At 48.8% G+C, this 21,834-nt stretch overlaps 2 protein-coding genes across 5 annotated transcripts in view; one reads left to right on the top strand and one right to left on the bottom strand.

The window, feature by feature from the left end:
* Positions 1-11,891, bottom strand: part of LOC144952978 (GTP-binding protein Di-Ras2-like) — a 31,064-nt gene extending 19,173 nt beyond the window's left edge. The window contains exon 1 of one of the 2 annotated variants that reach the window (XM_078883464.1): positions 11,725-11,891. The gene's annotated coding sequence lies outside the window, so the exon portion shown is untranslated. Of the gene's footprint in view, positions 1-11,047; positions 11,135-11,724 lie in introns of those variants that run through there. The other variant, XM_078883471.1, reaches the window with a different exon arrangement.
* WLS (Wnt ligand secretion mediator) overlaps positions 1-21,834 on the top strand; it is a 109,611-nt gene that overhangs the window by 31,968 nt on the left and 55,809 nt on the right. The window lies entirely within an intron of this gene.

Here is a 21,834-nt window from a genome sequence, read left to right as displayed (position 1 = left end):
ATCACCATCGTCATTCTAACAACACCACCGCCAGCACCACCACCATCACCATCATCACCACCATCATAACCACCATCATCAACACCATCACCATCTTCATCAACACCACCACCATCAACATCATCAACACCATCGCCATTCTAACAATACCACCGCCAGCAGCAGCATCATCACCATCATCACCACCATCATCAACACCATCACCACCACCATCGCCATCTTCATCAACACCATCATCATCACCACCATCACCATCGTCATTCTAACAACACCACTGCCAGCAGCAGCAGAATCACCACCACCATCACCATCATCACCACCATCATAACCACCATCATCAACACCATCACCATCTTCATCAACACCACCACCATCAACATCATCAACACCATCGTCATTCTAACAATACCACCGCCAGCAGCAGCATCATCACCATCATCACCACCATCATCAACACCATCATCAACACCATCACCATCTTCATCAACACCACCACCATCATCTCCACCATCACCAGCGTCATTCTAACACCACCACCGCCAGCAGCAGCAGAATCACCATCACAGTCGCTATTAAATAATCATCGTCATGATCACCAACATCATCATTATCTCACCATCATCACCACCATCATAGCCACTGTCACTACCCACCGATGTACATTCATCCGAACCATCATCACCACCATCATCACCACTATCACTGCCCACCGATGTACATTCATCCGAACCATCATCATCACCACCATCATCACCACTATCACTGCCCACCGATGTACATTCATCCGAACCATCATCATCACCACCATCATCACCACTATCACTGCCCACCGATGTACATTCATCCGAACCATCATCATCACCACCATCATCACCACTATCACTGCCCACCGATGTACATTCATCCGAACCATCATCATCACCACCATCATCACCACTATCACTGCCCACCGATGTACATTCATCCGAACCATCATCATCACCATCGTCATTCTAACGCCACTTACCACCACCACCACCAGTGTTATCATCACTGTCACTTGAATAATCATCGTCATAATCACCAACATCATCATTATATAACCATTACCACTACCACCACCATCATGACGACTACCACCACCATCATCACCGCGACCGACTGCCGTGCAGGCATCAGTATCATCATCATCCTAATTTTAACATCACCACCACCACCATCATCATTGAACAAACCCCTTACAGTACAGTCATTACCGCCATCATCATCACAGTCCAATTACTTCGCGCAAGACCCAAAAAAACTACCACCATCACCACCATCACCACCTTCATCACCACCATCATCATCACCACCACCATCATCACCATCATCATCATCACCATCATCACCATCATCATCATCATCATCATTCACACCACCATCATCATCACCACCATCACAACCATCATCACCTTAATCAACACCATCACCACCACCATCAACACCATCATCATCACCACCATCACCATCACCCCCTTCATCAACACCACCATCAACACCATCATCAACACACTCATCACCACCACCAACACCACCATCAACACCATCATCAACACCATCATCACCACCACCATCACCAACACCACCATCACCAACACCATCATCAACACCTTAATCAACACCATCATCACCACCACCACCTTCACCACCACCTTCACCACCTTCATCAACACCACCACCCCCATCACCATCACCACCATCACCACCACGGCAGTGTGCACGGATATAACAGCGCTGCACTGTACTCAAATTAATCAATTAACCAACGGAGCTATTATTTGATGGATCGATTACATTTTGATCGGTCGCATCCGCACGTCGTCGCGTTCTTGAGCGGAGCGCGAGAGGCCACACGCGAATGTGGCCGAATCGAACCTCGCGTGGTTTCGAACGAAATTAATTAACTGGCGGGTGAATATGATGAAGGCGTGAAGGACGAATGAATGAATGAAGGATCAACGTGCTCGCGCGAATTGTCGCGTCGAAGGCCTAGGCGATCGGGACACATTTTAATGAAATGACCGAATGAATTAATGAATATACGGGGGGGGGGGGGAGTGGTTGGTGTGCTTGTGGTTGCGTGGGGTTAATGAATTATTCGCTGGGTGAATGACCTCACGAAATGAATGAAATGGCCCGGACGGATGCGTTGGAGGTACGAGCGATCGATAGACGAAAGAGCCGACGGATGCTCGGTCGGGAACGATGGAATCGTTCGTTATTCAGCGAACGAAAGCGTCGTTACATCACGACGCGTGCACGTACGAATGCGCGGCGCGCCTGTGAATGAATAAACGGCGGCATTGAGGGGGACGGGTGAATGAAGCGATGAATGGGCAGGTTGGTGAATGAATAAGCGATCGCGTGCGCCTTGTGGGGGGAACGGTGGCGTAGTGTACTAAATAGGGGTTTTCCCCCTTTTTTTCTGGCAACAAAACTGACACATTTTGCAAGGGATCACGCTTACATTAACCACAATACTTGCAGTCAAATGCAAACGAAAAACAATACTCTGATCATTTGTGCATCGTCTTTTAAACTGATTGGTCCACACCAGTTTCATGGACAATGCATAAATGATCAGAGTATTGTTTTTTTGTTTGCATTTGGTTAATGTAAGCATGATTCCTTGCAAAAGGTGTCAATTCTGTTGCCAGAAAAAAAAGGGGGGAAAACCCCTATTAGTAATGGTGGCGTAGTGGTTAGCGCACTGCGCGAAACCCAAACCCGGCCGCACGAGTTCGATTCCCGCTCACGGCCAACGCCCGTGTGCGATTATCTGAAACGGTCATGGGCCTCCCCTAGGTCGACTCAGCCTCAAACGAGGAGAGACAAAGGCGGCCGGGCGTGGTGGTACTGGCCACCCACACCCTCTCGTGTGTCACAGTGCCCGGCCTTCACAGGTGCTGCTCGCTAACAGCACTTGCCCCAACAGTCTGTTGAGGTTATACATGGAGGGGGGGGGGGCTTTGTCTGTTGTGTGTATGAGAAACTCGTTGGCCGCTTGTATGAATGAATTCGTGCAGGACGCGTGTGATGGATGGACACGTGGATTGACAGCCGGATGGCGATATTACTTAGATCACTTCGCTGCTATTAATGTCCGCGTGATAAAAAAAAAACCAATTCATCTTCTTGGTTCTTTCGGTAAAGTCACGTAGAGTGGAAATAATAAAATAATAAAAATAAAACATAATAAAATAATTCTCACGACAGACCTGTTCTTCACCTGAGGACGGCTGCTTGCGTTGTGGCCGAAACGTCGTGAAAATTATTTTATTATGTTTTATTTTTATTCTTTCATTATTTCCATTCTACGTGACTTTACCGAAAGAACCAAGAAGATGAATCCCTGCAGTCACGAAAGCTTTAAATTGAAAAAAAAAATTCGTTGAGCTGTCATTTGTAGGGTGTGGCCAGGTCGCTTCTGGTAAGATTTTTTTGTTTAAATATTTTAGTTAAATTTTCTTTGTACATTTCAGTGAATTGTTGACATTTTCCTCGACTTTTCACTCCCCTGTCGTGTTTGTGTCCTGTTCCTAGCTTTTTTCGGTAAAGTCACGTAGGTAAAAAATTAAAATTAAAATTAATGAAAGTAAAATAAAAATAAAATAAAAATCACGACGTTTCGGAGGCAACACAAGCTTCCGTCTTCAGGTGGCTGTGACGGTTCCACCTGAAGACGGAAGCTTGTGTTGCCTCCGAAACGTCGTGATTTTTATTTTATTTTTATTTTACTTTTATTAAATTTTAATTTTAATGTTTAACCTACGTGACTTTACCGAAACAACCTAAGAATATGAATACTTGCAGTCAAGAAAGCTTCAAATCTAGAATTTGTGTCCTGTGTTTGTTGTTGCGACGTTCCCACCCCCGTGCTCCGGACCGGGCAGCATGTGTGGGGTTAAATGACCTTTATAGCTCATCAGATTCCTCCAGTGTCACGTAAATATTCTGATATCCGAGTCGGTGATGCACTCAGTGGGCGGACGGACGGCGGCGTACGTGGCTGATGGGACGCGTGAAGGGATTGAACTTCGTTGCCCAACCCTGACAGTGTGTGAGTGCGCGCGTGGGATGGGCACCGGCAAAAACAACCCCCGACCTCCTCGCGGTGGCGGACGGGCAACTCTGTCGTGGGCAGTGCTGTGGATGGAGGGCCAATGCCGATTGGCCTCTCCCCTCATGGCGTCTGTGACCACCACAGTGGCTAAACGGGGGCTCTGGACGGGTGCAAGGGGCTGGTGACCACTCCACCTTCAATTAATTACCACGAAACCACGAATTAAATATACACATCTATAATAGCCCAGATCTGTCCTTCTGTGACTGTGATTAACGCCCCCGGATTGGTTGAAGTGCGTCACGTGACTGCGAGTGGCCCAATTCGTGTTGTTGTGGTGCGTCCCACACCTCGGAAGCCCGAGAAGCAGCAACATCACGGCCACAGCGCCGGAGACACAGCCACGGAAGCTGACGGTCGATCCACTCATACACACAGCTCACTCATACACACAGCTCACTCACACTCACTCACACTATGAGACCTCCTTTACCAGTGGCAAAATATAGTAGGAGGTTTTTACCCTTTTAACTGGTACAAAATCTGACACCTTTATACAAGGCATCATGTTTGCAATAACCTCAACACAAGAAGTCAAAATGCAAACAAAAAAAAACAACTCTGATAATGATAAGCACTGTCCTTGAAGTTGATTGGTCCACACCCGAGACAGCTTTTCTTAGAGCCTCGTCTCACATGGTGTTGGACCAGATGACGCCAAAAGGCATACAACTCAAAGACAGCGCACTATCAGAGTATTAAAAGCTCGGGGTAAGCATTTACACTATGAGACCTCCTTTACCAGTGGCAAAATATAATGATAGGGTTTTACCCTTTCAACTGGTACAAAAACTGACACCTCTATACAAGGCATCATGTTTGAAATAACCACAACACAAGCAGTCAAAATGCAAACAAAAATAAACAACTTTGATGATGATAATGATATGCACTGTCCTTGAAGTTGATTGGTCCACACCCGAGACAGCTTTCTTTAGAGCCTAGTCTCCATTGGTGTTGGACCAGATGACGCCAAAAGGCGTACAACTCACTCGCACACAATAGCATGCAGCTCAGAGAAGACGGGTGAGTCAGAGGGAGGCAGAGCCGTGCTCCGTCCACTACTGCCCTGAGGGACCCCCGTGCTCTCCACTGCTGGCTCGAGGGAGAGCCGCGCTGTCTCCACTGCTGCCCTGAGGGAGCCAGACGCACTCTCTCCACCGCTGCCCTGAGGCAGAACCGTGCTCGCTCCTCTGCTGCCCTGAGGGAGAGCCGTGCTCTGTCCATTACATTAGAACTCGAGTTTTTTTGGTGCTTAAATCCACTGCTGGATGAAGGCCCACCGCACGCTGAGCGAGTGGATCGTAAGGATTTACTTGACCAGTCTGTTGGGGGCCGCCGCACGCTGTGGTTGTTGGGGGACGCTGCAGGCTGTGGTTGTTGGGGGGTGCCGCAGGCTGTGGTTGTTGGGGGACGCTGCAGGCTGTGGTTGTTGGGGGGTGCCGCAGGCTGTGGTTGTTGGGGGACGCTGCAGGCTGTGGTTGTTGGGGGGTGCCGCAGGCTGTGGTTGTTGGGGGACGCTGCAGGCTGTGGTTGTTGGGGGGTGCCGCAGGCTGTGGTTGTTGGGGGACGCTGCAGGCTGTGGTTGTGCGGGGGTGCCATAGGTGCCCCCCAACAACCTAGTGTAACTAATAGGCTTGTGCCGGAGGCCCCGGGAGGACAGGTATCTATGACGTCTCCTGGCCAAACCCCAATTGGCGGAGCCAGGAGATTTAATCTTTACCCTCGGGGCTCCTCCAGAAACAACGAAAAACCACTTCGTGTGGCCATGTGGAATGTTCGAACGCTTACTGCGGAGGAGAGGCTGCCACTCCTCTGTCGGGAGCTGGACCGGTACCGCCTGGATCTCTGTGGCATTCAGGAGGTCTGGTAGACCGGTTCTGGCTCCTGCCACCATGAGGGGTGGACAGTCCTCTACTCGGGGCAGGAAACTGCCAAACAACAGGGTGAGGCTCTTCTTCTGAACAAAAGAATGAAGTAGGTGTGGGAGCGTGACGGTGAGGTGTGGGAAGCTGTAAGCCCCAGGCAATTTTGCGCTCGCCTTCCAATCAACCGGAGGCGATAAGTGCTGGTAGGAGGCTGCTAGATTTTGTGCAGCCCATGGGCTTGTAATTACCAAACACGCTCTTCCGGCATCGGCGCATCCACACAACATCATGGATGCATGCCGTGTCCAAGCAAGAACATCTGCTGGACTACATAGTGACGGACCAGCAGATGCGAGCCCATGTCCTTGACACCAGGACCTACTGTGGAGCTGATCTGCCCTCTGACCATCGACTAGTCATCTGTAAGATGCGCCTGCCATTCTTCCACTCCGGTGGTGGGTGTACACCCAGGACCCCATTCCAACCTAAAGTGGCCTGGTCTCAGTTAGTTGATGAAAGTTGCAAGCGAGAATTTCATGATCGCTTGCGGCTGGGGTTGGCATCGTCCCCCACTCCTCCTGATGTCGAGGGTAAATGGGCGACGTTTAGGACTGTGGCTCATGCAGCTGCAATGGCTGCTTTAGGTACGCAGTCCAGACCTCCCCAGAGACCTTGGCTGATAGAGGAGGTGTTCAGGATAGTTGAGAAAAAGCGACAGGCCCACTTTCATCGGCTACAGCATCCCACGTCAGAGAATGAGGAGGCTTACCGCAGCCTTCGCTCGGAGGTTCGGAGAGCCGTAAGGCGCTGCAAGGATGGGTGGTGGTCGCGGGTTGTTGAGGAGATGGAGTCTGCCTCAATGGCCCGCGATCACAAATCACTATTTAACTCCATCAAAAAAGTAACCTGCAGCACCACACCTATTACCATCATTAGGGGGAAAACGGTGATCCAATCTCTGATCCCCAGGAACAGGTTTGCAGATTTGCTGAGCATTTCTGTGAGGTCCTGGGGGAGGGGAAATCCCTCAGCCAGGAAAATATCATGGTACAAAGTGGGTATGACCCTGCTGAGGCTGCGGTGCCTCAAGTATTGGAAGAAGTCACACCCTGTGAGTGGCTGGCTGAGGTGCCATCTGTTGAGGAAGTACTGAAGGCGATGCAGAGTCTGAGACCAGGAAAGGCACCGGGCAAAGATGATCTCCCAAGCGAAATGCTGAGGGAGGGTGGCACTTGTGCACAGACTGCCCTATATGACATCATAACAACAGTCTGGACGGGTTCCGCAGGATTGTAAGGATGCCCTGGTGGTCCCCCTCTTTAAGAAGGGGGACCGCACAGACTGTAACAACTACAGGGGCATCTCACTCCTCAGTGTGCCGGGAAAGGTCCTGGCAAAGATTATTCAACATCGCCTTGCTAGGCACGCTGAGGAGAGGCTTGCGGAGCCCCAATGCGGTTTCAGGAAAGGGCGGTCCTGCACAGATGCCATATTCTCTGTCCGTCTGCTACAGCAGAGGTGTAGGGAATTTCAACAAGACCTACATCTCTGCTTTATTGACCTGGTCAAGGCCTATGATACCATCAGTAGGCCTGGGCTCTGGGTTGTTCTTCGTGATTTCGGAGTCCCTGACCCTCTGCTCACGATCATTAAGGACCTTCATGATGGTGAGCGGGCCCGGGTAAAACTACGTGGCCGGGAGTCAGAGCCTTTCCCTGTACACCTTGGGGTGCGACAGGGATGTCCTCTGGCTCCCACATTATTTAACATCTATTTTGACCACGTAGTTCGTGAAGCCTTCAATAGCTGTACCGGGGGAATTTCCATTTGGTACAGATATAATGGGAGGCTGATCGATGCCCTGGTGCGATAAAGGGATGGCTCCCTATTGGTCAACCACGTTATGGGTTATGCTGATGATTTGGTAATAGCTGCTCATTCAGAGGAGGAGTTGGAGACGCCGCTGCTGAGACTGGAGCGTGCCACTAAGAGGTGGGGCCTTACCATCAGCCCCACCAAAACTAAGCACCTGCCTGGGTATTTTGTACCATCGGACACTCCACCCCCCCAAACTCCCAATCGGTGACGGGGCAGTAGTGGAGAGAGTGGAGAGTTTCCCATACCTGAGCAGTGTGCTTATGACCGGCTCCAGTTTAACAGCAGAGGTCTCACTCCGAATCAGTCGAGTGGCAATATCTTTTCATTGGTTGCGTAACGCTGTGTGGAAGCTACCTGGTCTGTCGCTCCTCACGAAGCTTCAGGTCTTCTCGGCCACAGTCATTCCCTCCTTTCTCTACGCTTGCAAACGTGGACCCCCCTATTGGAGCATCTTCGCTAGTTGGAAACATTTAGGCTGGCCTGCCTACGATCCATCCTGGGTTTAACCAGGCTGGATTGTGTGAGGAACTCACAAATCCTTGAAAGATCTGGGCAAAGTCCCATCGGTGAGCTCCTCCGGCAGGCAAGGCTGTGTTGGCTGGGTCATGTAGCCCGCATGCCCAGCCACCGCATGCCTAAACAGATTTTGTTCGGCTGGATCGAGGGGGCTAAATGGGCGCGGCACGGGCTAGAGAAGAGATGGAGTGATGTGGTACAGGAGGACGTGGAGCTGAGTGGACTTGCCGATGACTGGCACCAGCGGTGTCAAGATCGGCCTCTGTGGAGGAGGCTCGTGAAGGGCGCTACTGGACAATTGGAGGCAGTCGCCCTCCAACAACAACGGAGGGCGGAGGAGCGACGCTCACAACAATGAGCGGAGCGCCGGGTGGCTAAAGCACAGCAAGTTGGTACAGTAGGGGGCACAGGTGGTGCATCAGCCACTCATCTCGGTCAGTCGACCCGTGGCAACTGCTGGGTCTGCCCCGTGACCTCCTGCCAGCGGGCGTTCGACACTTCACGTGGCCTCAAGGTGCACATGGCCTGGCACAAGCGTCGTGGTGACGTCACCGCCACTTAGTGGCGAAAGGCGGTTGTTGTGTGTGTATGTGTGTGTATGTGTGTGTATGTGTGTTTGTGTGTGTATGTGTGTGTGTGTATGTGTGTGTGTATGTGTGTATGTGTGTGTGTGCTTGGTTTGCTTGTGGGGAGCGGTAGTGCAGTGGTTAGCGCGCTGCGCTACGAACCCGTCGACAAGGGTTCGATTCCCGCTCACAGCCAACACCCAGTGACAATTTTCTGAATCGGTCCTGGGCCTCCCCTAGGTCGACTCAGCCTCAAATGAGTACCTGGTGCGGTGTGTAGTAAACATCGCCACTCGGGCGTGGTTCTGGCCACCTTCCCCTCGTGTACCGTTCCGGCCTTCATAGGTGCTCGCTAAAAGCACTTGGCCCCTACAGTCTGTTACAGGCTACACGGGGGATCTTTGTCTTTGTTATGAATCGAGCGGTGGCGCAACGGTTAGCGCGCTGCGCTACGAAACCAGGTCACGGCCTCGACGATTATCTGAAGCGCCGCTTAGGGAGACAAAGGCGGCTGGGCGTGGTGTCGGCCACCCACCCACCCACCCCCTCGTGTGCCACAGCACCGGGCCTTTATAGATGCCGCTCGCTAACAGCACTTGCCCTCCCACCAAACAAGACTATTGTGAAAGGCTACACGGGGGATCTTTGTCTTTTTTATAAAAAAAATATAAATCGAGATGTGTACGGATGGTGTGTGTGACACACACACACACCATCATCATCATCATCATTGTGTGTGTGTGTGTGTGAACAACACACACACACACACCATCATTATCATTGTGTGTGTGTGAACAACACACACACACCATCATCATTATCATTGTGTGTGTGTGTGACACACACACACCATCATCATCATTGTGTGTGTGTGACACACACACACACACCATCATCATCATCATTGTGTGTGTGTGAACAACACACACACACCATCATTATCATTGTGTGTGTAAACAACACACACAACACACAACACACACACCACCACCATCATCATCATCATTGTGTGAACAACACACACCACCACCATCATCATCATTGTGTGTGTGTTGTGTGTGTGTGTAAACAACACACACAACACACACAACACACACACACACACCACCACCATCATCATCATTGTGTGTGTGTGTTGTGTGTGTAAACAACACACACAACACACACAACACACACACCACCACCATCATCATCATTGTGTGTGTGTGTTGTGTGTGTGTGTAAACAACACACACAACACACACACACACCACCACCATCATCATCATTGTGCGTGAACAACACATGGGGGCGTGTTCTTGGGCGCGTGCGTCAATTGATCGACAGACGTAACGCTTGCCGCGTGTGTGCTTATGCGTGAATGTGACGATTATATGTGGTGGCCGGGCCTCCCCTAGGTCGACTCGGCCATCAAATGGGTCTATAAACATCGCCACTGTAGGGAGACAAAGGCGGCCGGGCGTGGTGTTTGGCCACCCACCCCCGCGTGTGCCGGCCTTAATAGGTTCTGCTCGCAAACAGCACTTGCCCCTATCGTCTGTGACAGGCTACACGGGGGATCTTTGTCTGTGTGTGTGTGTATTACAACAGATGCATTAAATGGCTTCTTTACAGGACACATTCATCTGTACAGCGTAATCCATTCGTACGTACGTACTATGTATTCACATACAGACCGTATCATCATCATCATTACAAACGTATGGCTGAATGAATGAACGACGGTCATGTACACACGTCGGCAAGCTTGGACATCGTATTCGTACAGATTTTAGCACGTTGTGAAGTATGTATCTCTGAATATATCATCTGTGTGGGTACGTGTGTGTGCTGTGTGTGTGTGCTGTGTGTGTGTGCTGTGTGTGTGTGTGCTGTGTGTGTGTGTGCTGTGTGTGTGTGTGCTGTGTGTGTGTGTGCTGTGTGTGCTGTGTGTGTGCTGTGTGTGTGCTGTGTGTGTGCTGTGTGTGTTCTGTGTGTGTTCTGTGTGTGTGTGTTCTGTGTGTGTGTTGTTGTATTCTACGGTGCGGGGGAGCGGTAGTGTCGTGGTTAGCGCATCCGCTGACTGCGTTACGAACCCCGGTCAGCCGAGTTCCATTCCACGCTCACCGGACCTAGGCCCTCCACCCTAGGTCGACTCAGCCTCAAAACGAGCACGTGGGAGCGGTGCGTAAACGTCGCCGCTGGGAGAGAGACAAAGACGGCCGGGCGTGGTGGTGATTGGCCATTCGACCCGCTCTCGCGTGTGCCGCTGTGCCCGCCTATCATAGCTACAGCGTTTCGGCTAACAGCCACTTGCCCCTAGGGTCTGTTAGAGGCTACACGGGAGACCTTTGTCTTTGTCGCAGTGTGTGTATTGTAATCCCGTGGGCGCGTGCGATGTAAAATGTGCGCGTACGGACGTGCATCACGCGAGCGCACACGGAGACATCGAACACGCATCTTTAGGTCCACTCAGCCTCAAATTATTAGGGGGGAGGGGGTGTAAAAATCATCGCCACTGGGGAGACAAAGGCGGCCGGGCGTGGTGCTGGCCACCCACCCCCCACCGAGTGCCGCTCGCTGACAGCACTTGCCCCGACAGTCTGTGACAGCCTACACGGGGGATCTTTGTCTTTGTGTGTGTGTGTTGTATTTTCTATGGGAGCGTACGATGTTAAGATTTCCACGCATGGAATATGCAATCACGCGCGCGCGCACACACAGAGGGTCGATCTTGCCACCATTCATCGACATCGCGTAGGAGAAGCGTTACCTGCATGGGCTCACCACGCCGGTCGATCTTTGCCTTGTTCATTGCATCTCCTTCGCTCGCTCGCTCGCTCTCTCTCTTCTCTCTCTCTGTGTGTGTCTCTCTCTGTGTGTGTCTCTCTCTCTGTGTCTCTCTCTCTGTGATGCACGCGATTCGAATCCCACGTGAATCGAGCGACAGAGGAATCGCCGCTGCGTTTCACGCGATGTTCGATGAATGGAAAGCTGGGGGGGGGTGGGGTGGGGATTCGAGGTTTTCGTCGCTAAATCGATGATCAATCGATTCCGAATTGGCTACTACTGCTGCTACTAACAACAGGCACGCGTTGATTACGCCTAAGAGATATTGCTTAGCGGTGTTGTTCATTTGCACTCGTGAAATGCGTTGCTGTTGTGTAAATGTTCGCGTGTTATATAATGTTTTTACAACGAAAACAAACATTTTTGTTCCGTTCTATTGATCCAAAAATGAATATTCGTGGTTTGCGAAATAATTTTTTAGAATTATTATTTTTGATGTTCAATAGAAAATTCAGGATTTTTATTGCTACAATTAAATTACAGATATACAAAAATTGTAATGAATTTAGGCAATTTGCATCTGTTATTTAAAAATTGTTCAATTTATAAATTAATATAATTAGTGGGTTTTTTTGTCAAGTTTAAAATAAGAAGAAATATTTAGTACATCGGCCAATGTACCCAAGTATCTTCTTGGGCATATCCTGGTTTCCGTGATTTATAAAGTATTATTGTGCGGTGTATTTATATTGTAGTAGGTTTTTACCCTTTTAAACTGGTACAAAACTGACACCTTTATTGTACCAGTTTAAAAGGGTAAAAACCTACTACTATATTTTGCCACTGGTAAAAGAGATCTCATAGCGTATTTATATTTTTAAGCTTATAATTGAGTTTCGATTCCATGTATTCGAATCTGTCATCGATTCTAATTGACATCGATTCCGCTGACACCCAGCAACCAACACCATCACCACTGCAACATCACCACCACGACCATCACAATCATTACCATCATCATCACCATCATCATCACCATCATCACCATCATCACAATCATTATCATTACCACCACCATCATCATCACCATCATCACCATCATCACAATCATTACCATCATCATCACCATCATCATCACCATCATCACCATCATCACAATCATTATCATTGCCACCACCATCATCATCACCATCATCACAATCATTATCATTACCACCACCACGACCATCACAATCATTACCATCATCATCACCATCATCATCACCATCATCACCATCATCACCATCATCACAATCATTATCATTACCACCACCATCATCATCACCATCATCACAATCATTATCATTACCACCACCACGACCATCACAATCATTACCATCATCATCACCATCATCATCACCATCATCACCATCATCACAATCATTATCATTACCACCACCATCATCATCACCATCATCACAATCATTATCATTACCACCACCATCATCATCACCATCATCACAATCATTATCATTACCACCACCATCATCATCACCATCATCACAATCATTACCACCACCATCATTATCACCATCACCACTGCATCATCACCACCATCATTATCATCATCACCACCATCATCACCATCATCATCACCACCATCATCACCATCATTACAATCATTATCATTACCACCACCATCATTATCATCATCACCACTGCATCATCACCACCACGACCATCATTATCATCAACATCATCACCACCATCATCATCACCATCACCACTGCATCATTATCACCACGACCATCATTATCATCAACATCATCACCACCATCATTATCATCAACATCATCACCACCATCATCATCATCAACATCATTACCACCATCATCATCATCATCAACATCATTACCACTATCATCACAATCATCACCACCACCACCACCATCATCACCACGACCATCACAATCATTACCACCACCATCATCATCACCACCATCATCATCACCATCATCACAATCATTATCATTACCACCACCATCATTATCACCATCACCACTGCATCATCACCATCATCATCATCACAATAATCACAATCATTATCATTACCACCACCATCATTATCACCATCACCACTGCATCATCATCACCACGACCATCATTATCACCAACATCATTACCACTATCATCATCACAATCATTACCACCACCATCATTATCACCATCATTATCATCAACATCATTACCACTATCATCATCACAATCATTACCACCACCATCATTATCACCATCACCACTGCATCATCATCACCACGACCATCACAATCATTACCACCACCATCATCATCACCATCATCACCATCATCACAATCATTATCATTACCACCACCATCATTATCACCATCACCACTGCATCATCACCATCATCATCATCATCACAATAATCACAATCATTATCATTACTACCACCACCATCATTATCACCATCACCACTGCATCATCATCACCACGACCATCATTATCATCAACATCATTACCACTATCATCATCACAATCATTACCACCACCATCATTATCACCATCATTATCATCAACATCATTACCACTATCATCATCACAATCATTACCACCACCATCATTATCACCATCACCACTGCATCATCATCACCACGACCATCACAATCATTACCACCACCATCATCATCATCACCACCATCATCATCACCATCATTATCATCAACATTATTACCACCATCACCATCATCATCACCACCATCATTATCATCATCATCACCACGATAATCACAATCATTACCACCACCATCATCATCACCATCATCACAATCATTATCATTACCACCACCATCGTTATCACCATCACCACTGCATCATCATCACCACGACCATCACAATCATTACCACCACCATCATTATCATCATTACCACCGCCACCACCATCAATACCACCATCATCATCATTACCACCACCATCACAATCATTACCACCACCATCATTATCATCATTACCACCGCCACCACCATCATCAATACCACCATCATCATCAACATCATCAATACCACCATCATCATGATTACCGCCACCATCATCATCATTACCACCATCATCATGATTAACACCACCACCACCATCATCATAACCACGACCATCATTATCATCATCATCATCAATACCACCACCATCATCATCATTATCAGTCGTAATGGGACTCATTTCGTCTTTGCTCCGAGCCTCAAAAAATGAGTTACCCGATGCGGTATGTAATCATCGCCACTAGGGAGACAAAGGCGGCCGGGCGTGGTGCTGGCCACCCACCCCCTCGTGCGCTGTGCCGGCCTTCATAGGTGCTCGCTAACAGCACTTGCCCCTACAGTCTGTTACAGGCTACACGGGGGAGGGGATCTTTGTCTTTGTTTGGTCACCGTGGATTTTTCTCCCGAGTGCTTTGGGCCTTCCCTTCCACATTTAGAATCAACATCCACGCGTTTAGATTCTTATTTGGCTCCTGCTATACATTTCCACATAACACCGTAATTGTAATATTGGGGGGGGGGCACATCCACACATATCCAAATATGCTCAATATATTGCTATAAAAAATCATTGCTGTGCTATGGAAATAAAAACAACAATTTGCTAAACCTTGGCCACAATATCTGGACTTGTCTTCATATAAATCAACGCGTAGATTTCTATATTCTTGGTTCTTTCGGTAAAGTCACGTAGAAGGGAAATAATAAAATAATAAAAATATAAAACAATAAAAATGTTCACGACGTTTCGACTGCAACACAAGCAATCGTTATTAGGCGTGAAATCTACGGCAAGAAAATTTAAAAAAAGTGGCGTTTTTTTCTTAACGTCAGCACCACGGACAGCGATTTGGCCGTTGGCCAGATGAACGAGTTCATCTATGTTCGGAAAAGAGGAGGGGAGGGAGAGGAAGAGAATGGAATGCGGTCTGAAAGTCACCTGAAGCGTGAACACAATCAATTAAGACCCGAAATGGTTCATCAAATCCTACTCTTAATTATTTCGGTAAAGTCACGTAGGTAAAAAATGAAATTAAAATTAATAAAAAATAAAACAATAAAATCACGACGTTTCGGAGGCAACACAAGTCTCCGTCATCAGGTGGGACCGTCACAGCCAGATTAGCTTGCCTCCGAAACGTCGTGATTTTATTGTTTCATTTTAATTAATTTTTATTTCATTTTTTTACCTACGTGACTTTACCGAAAGAACTAAGAGCACGAATCCTTGCAGTCGCGAAAGCTTCAAATCTAGAATGATCAAATCCTTCCAATGATTGCTAAGCCAGAATCCATCTTCTCTGTTGAAATTGTCTCTGTGTTTGTATATGTGGATAGCCTCATGAACGAATCTCTCATGGTAGCCAGATGGCTAGCAGAGAACCTCTGTCTTGGAGAAGTCAATGTCATGTGAGCCCACTGAATTGTAACAGTGATCTGCCACGGCCGAGGTGTTGGTCCTACCATGTTTCAAGTCTGCTTTATGTTCACGGATGCGGTCCGAGACATGTCGTTTGGTTTCTCCAATGTAACTGCTACCACAGAGGCAACTCAGTTTGTAAACGCCAGGGTACTGTATGTCCGGAATCACATCTTTTACAGACGGAATCAGATCACGAATTTTATGTAATGTGATCATTGGTTTTTTACCCTTCTATCTGGCAACAAAACTGACACCTTTTTTACAAGGAGTCATGTTTGCATAGACCACAATACCTGCAGCCCTAATGCAAACAAAAACATAACTTCGATAATATATGCACTGTCCTTGAAGTTGATTGGTCCACACTCGAGACAGCTTTCCTTAGAGCCTAGTCTCACATGGTGTTGAACCAGATGACGCCAAAAGGTGTCAGTTTTGTTGCCAGATAGAAGGGTAAAAAAACAATAATCATATTTTTTACTGGTAAATGAGGTTCCAATGGTGTTTATGTAATGTGTTGAATCGGACCTGGATCTTGTGTTTAATCAAGATTTTGGAGATATTTTTTGTGATCCCCGCAATGTCGGGTAAGGTGATTGGTTTTGAATGGCTCCTCAAGAGGGTCCTTCTTCATGGTTGGAGTGATGGGATTGTGTAGTCGGAGTAACCATTAGTCTTAAGAGCTTGGTGTACGTGCTTGAGTTCACTGGCAATGTGTTCCTGGTCAGAGATGCATTGGGCTCTATGGTGCAAAGTCTTGATGAGGGAATTCTTCTGGGATGGATGGTGGTGGGAATCTGGTTTCAGGTAAGCATCCGTATGGGTGGCTTTCCTGTAGACAGAGTGGCTCATTGAACCATCAGGTCTCTTTTGTATTAGGACATCCAAAAAAGGTAGCTTGCCATCTTTTTCGACTTCCATGGTAAATCTGATGGCTGGGTGTATGGAATCGATGTGGTCGAGGAATTGGTCTAGAGCAAGCCGGCCATGTGGCCAGATGACGAAAGTGTCATCCACGTACCTCTTCCATAAGGTTGGGCGCAAAGTAGCAGTCTGGATGGCGTCAGTCTCAAATTTCGAGATAGGGGGGGAGCCCATTGGGGTGCGCTCAGTTTGTTTGTAGAAAGTTCCATTCCAAGTGAAGTATGTATTGGTTAAGCAGTGTCTCACCAAAGGGGGCACCACAGTGTTCAGTCCTTGATGAACCAAGTCTTCAATGATTGCGATGGTGTCAGGTACAGGAACTTTGGTGAATAAGGAAACTACATCAAAACTGACAAGCATCGATTTCTGTTTATGTGATTGTGGTTATGGTTGTACTTTATTAATCCCTAATCTCTGCCATTACACACAATGAAACAAGAAATGGCAAAAAAAAGTTAAAACAGAGCAGTGTAATACAATACACAATTCGACATGATTGTAAAAAAAAATAAAGCCTATCCCATGTGTTAGTGAATTTTTAAACATTTTAGGCAGGAATTGGCAGGAAATTAGTTTTCAAATTTTGATATTTTTCTGGGTTGGGACACCCTGGTAGATTTGGTCCCCCCCAATGTTGACTCCATGGCTATGGCCTTGACAACGTTGATAAGCCACTTCGTGTGAGCTATCATTTCTTATCAGCTTCTGAACAGAAAAAAAAATCTGCATAGGTCGGTGGGGGTGCCTTTGACGCCTTGGGAAAAAGAACAATAATAAAAGTCAGCAAGTAGGCTGGAGCTTCATGATGGATTATAAGCGAATCAAAGGACTGTGTTGTTGTTCTGATTATAGTCGTCTTGGTGTGGTCTGGGACTGTTGCTGCTGTTGACATATTTGGAAGGAATGTTTGTTCTTGCGCAATTCGTGAGGGATTCCACGGTGGAGGGATTGGCAAATATTTTGTAAATCAGGGCACGCGTGGAAAATCATTTTGAGAGCCAGCAATAGTTTTTTTTAGTCTAAACAAAGACAGGAGTGTACCTGCAATCTGCCCGCGTTATAATTAATACACACACACACACGCTGAATATGTGACAATAAACAAAGGGGCCTTTATTTTTACAATTTAAAGAAAGAGGCAGTGTCTTCCTCGGGGTGGCGAGCTCGTCCAATTAGGTCGACCGCTGGTTTAGACTTACCACAAAATTGGTAGTCATTTTACGGACCCTCTGATCGATGATGGGCTATCTATTGATCATCTTCATCATTATCATCATCAACAACCGTGGATGAAGGCCTCCTCAGGACGTCGCCACCCCTCACAATCCTCCCTCCCCACGGCAGTAAAAAATTAACCCGTAAAAACAAAGTTTTTCACTATAAATCCTTTATATGCGTGGCATCGGTTTAATTTTATTATTCATTTCTGTTTTTCTTGAGTAAGAGTTTCATTTTTATCACATTGGTATTTTAAATTAAATATTAAAAAAAAATTCCTAAAAAGTGGAACATTTTGGATCTTTTTTTTCACGAAAATAAATTGTCACGCACAACGGAGTCTGTGTGCAAAATGTCAGCTCGATTGGATCACGGGAAGTGGGTTAAAAAACGACCGAAAGATTTGCGCGGTCGTAAGCGCGCAAGCAAGCAAGCAAGGGAACATATACTGGTAGGAACGAAGTGAACCAGCCTACAATAGATTATATCGTCCGTCCGATGTCCGATTAGGTGTAGCAACATCGCCCCCTACTGCAAACACTTGGCAGGACCCTACAAAAACCTTTAGACTCAAGTGAGGCTTTCCTGGCTAAACAAGTGTAACATTCCCTTATAATTCCCTGAGATAGTTTTTAAATAATTCCCTGAGATAGTTTTTAATTAAAACATTTAAATTAAAAATTAACTCACAGCGGCCTAAAGCCTACAGCTAGGCCTAAAGCCTAGAACTAGGCCTCAAACTCTCTCTTCGTATTGTACCCCCGCCATTTCATTTTATTATAGCCATTCATTTGTTTGTTCCTACCAGCCCACCCCGCAGGGACCTGTTATAAAGGATTTTAAAAATCCACCCAGCGCCTTGCACGCGAGCAGATTTCATCGCTCCCTCAATCTTGGCTGCCGCCGAACTCAAATACCGTGCGTCACGAAAGATGAGATGACGATTGCATTCGGATCTCCTATCACAGAGCAGTGGCGTCTGACAGTTGTCCGTGGAAGTGGACATCACAGAACTACGCCTGAGATCCCTTCAAGTGACTCGTGAACGCACAGTAGGGTAGGGGGGGGAAGCATTTGTTGATACTGTGAATTGTTATCAGGTCGAGGGTTGCCTTTTATGTGTTTTAACACTTTCGAAACTCTAAAAGTTCCTGACGTTAAAAACGAAAAGCAGCGTCACCCTCATGGGATATCCTTTGCCAGTACCAAAATATGATGATAGGGTTTTCCCCTTTTTTTCTGGCAACAAAACAGGTGTTAGGATGGTAAAACACCGAACTGAAACCTTTTACAAGGAATCGTGTCTGCATTAACCACAATACTTGTGGTCAGATTGCAAACAAAACACGTGCTCTGATAATATATGCATTGTCCTTGAAACTGATTGGTCCACACCAGAGACAGCTTTCTTTTGAGCCTCGTCTCAAAACGGTGTTAGACCAGGAGGACACCAAAAACAACGACCCCCCCCACACAGAGACAACGACCCCCCCCCCACACAGAGACAACGACCACCCCCACAAAGACAACGACCCCCCCCACAAAGACAACGACCCACCCCCCACACAGAGACAAAGACCCCCCCCCCCCACAAAGACAACGAACCCCCCACAAAGACAACGACCCCCCCCCACACAGAGACAAATACCCCCCCCCCCACAAAGACAACGACCCCCCCCACAAAGACAACGACCCCCCCCCCACACAGAGACAAAGACCCCCCCCACAAAGACAACGACCCCCCCCACAAAGACAACGACCCCCCCCCACACAGAGACAAAGACCCCCCCCCCCCACAAAGACAACGACCCCCCCCACAAAGACAACGACCCCCCCCCCACAAAGACAACGACCCCCCCCCCACACAGAGACAAAGACCCCCCCCCCACAAAGACAACGACCCCCCCCCACAAAGACAACGACCCCCCCCCCCACACAGAGACAACGACCACCCCCACAAAGACAACGACCCCCCCCACAAAGACAACGACCCACCCCCCACACAGAGACAAAGACCCCCCCCCCACAAAGACAACGACCCCCCCCCACAAAGACAACGACCCCCTCCCCACACAGAGACAAATACCCCCCCCCACACAAAGACAACGACCCCCCCCCACAAAGACAACGACCCCCCCCCCCACAATGACAACGACCCCCCCCCCCACACACAGACAACGACCCCCCCCCCCCACACACAGACAACGACCCCCCCTCCCACAAAGACAACGACCCCCCCCCCACACACAAAGACAACGACCCCCCCCCCCCACAAAGACAACGACCCCCCCCCCCACACAAAGACAACGACCCCCCCCCCCACAATGACAACGACCCCCCGCACACAAAAGACAACGACCCCCCCCCCCCCCACAATGACAACGACCCCCCCCGCCCCCACAATGACAACGACCCCCCCCCCCCCCACAAAGACACGACCCCCCCCCCCACACAAGACAACGACCCCCCCCCCCCACAAAGACAACGACCCCCCCCCACACACAAAGACAACGACCCCCCCCCCCACAATGACAACGACCCCCCCCCCCCACAATGACAACGACCCCCCCCCCCACACAAAGACAACGACCCCCCCCCCACAATGACAACAACCCCCCCCCACACAGACAACGACCCCCCCCCCCCACAAAGACAACGACCCCCCCCCCCCCACAAAGACAACGACCCCCCCCCACACAGACAACGACCCCCCCCCCACACAAAGACAACGACCCCCCCACAAAGACAACGACCCCCCCCCCACAAAGACAACGACCCCCCCCCCACAAAGACAACGACCCCCCCCCCCACAAAGACAACGACCCCCCCCCCCACAAAGACAACGACCCCCCCACACACAAAAGACAACGACCCCCCCCCCACAAAGACAACGACCCCCCCCCCCCACAATGACAACGACCCCCCCCCCCACAATGACAACGACCGCCCCCCCCCCACAATGACAACGACCCCCCCCCCACACAGACAAACGACCCCCCCGCCCCACAAAGACAACGACCCCACCCCCCACAAAGACAACGACCCCCCCCACACAGACAACGACCCCCCCCCCACACAAAGACAACGACCCCCCCACAAAGACAACGACCCCCCCCCCCCACAAAGACAACGACCCCCCCCCCACAAAGACAACGACCCCCCACACACAAAGACAACGACCCCCCCCCCACACAGACAACGACCCCCCCCCCCACACAGACAACGACCCCCCCCCCCACAAAGACAACGACCCCCCCCCCACAGACAACGACCCCCCCCCCACACAGACAACGACCCCCCCCCCCCACAGACAACGACCCCCCCCCCACACAGACAAACGACCCCCCCCCCCCCCCCACACACAGACAACGACCCCCCCCCCCACACAGACAACGACCCCCCCCCCCCACACACAGACAACGACCCCCCCCCCCCCACACAGACAACGACCCCCCCCCCCCACACAGACAACGACCCCCCCCCCCCACACACAGA

This window comes from Lampetra fluviatilis, chromosome 3 (assembly GCF_964198595.1).
Source record: "Lampetra fluviatilis chromosome 3, kcLamFluv1.1, whole genome shotgun sequence".
NCBI lineage: Eukaryota > Metazoa > Chordata > Hyperoartia > Petromyzontiformes > Petromyzontidae > Lampetra > Lampetra fluviatilis.
Note: the sequence above shows the minus strand (reverse complement) of the source record. Positions and strands in the feature narration are given on the sequence as shown.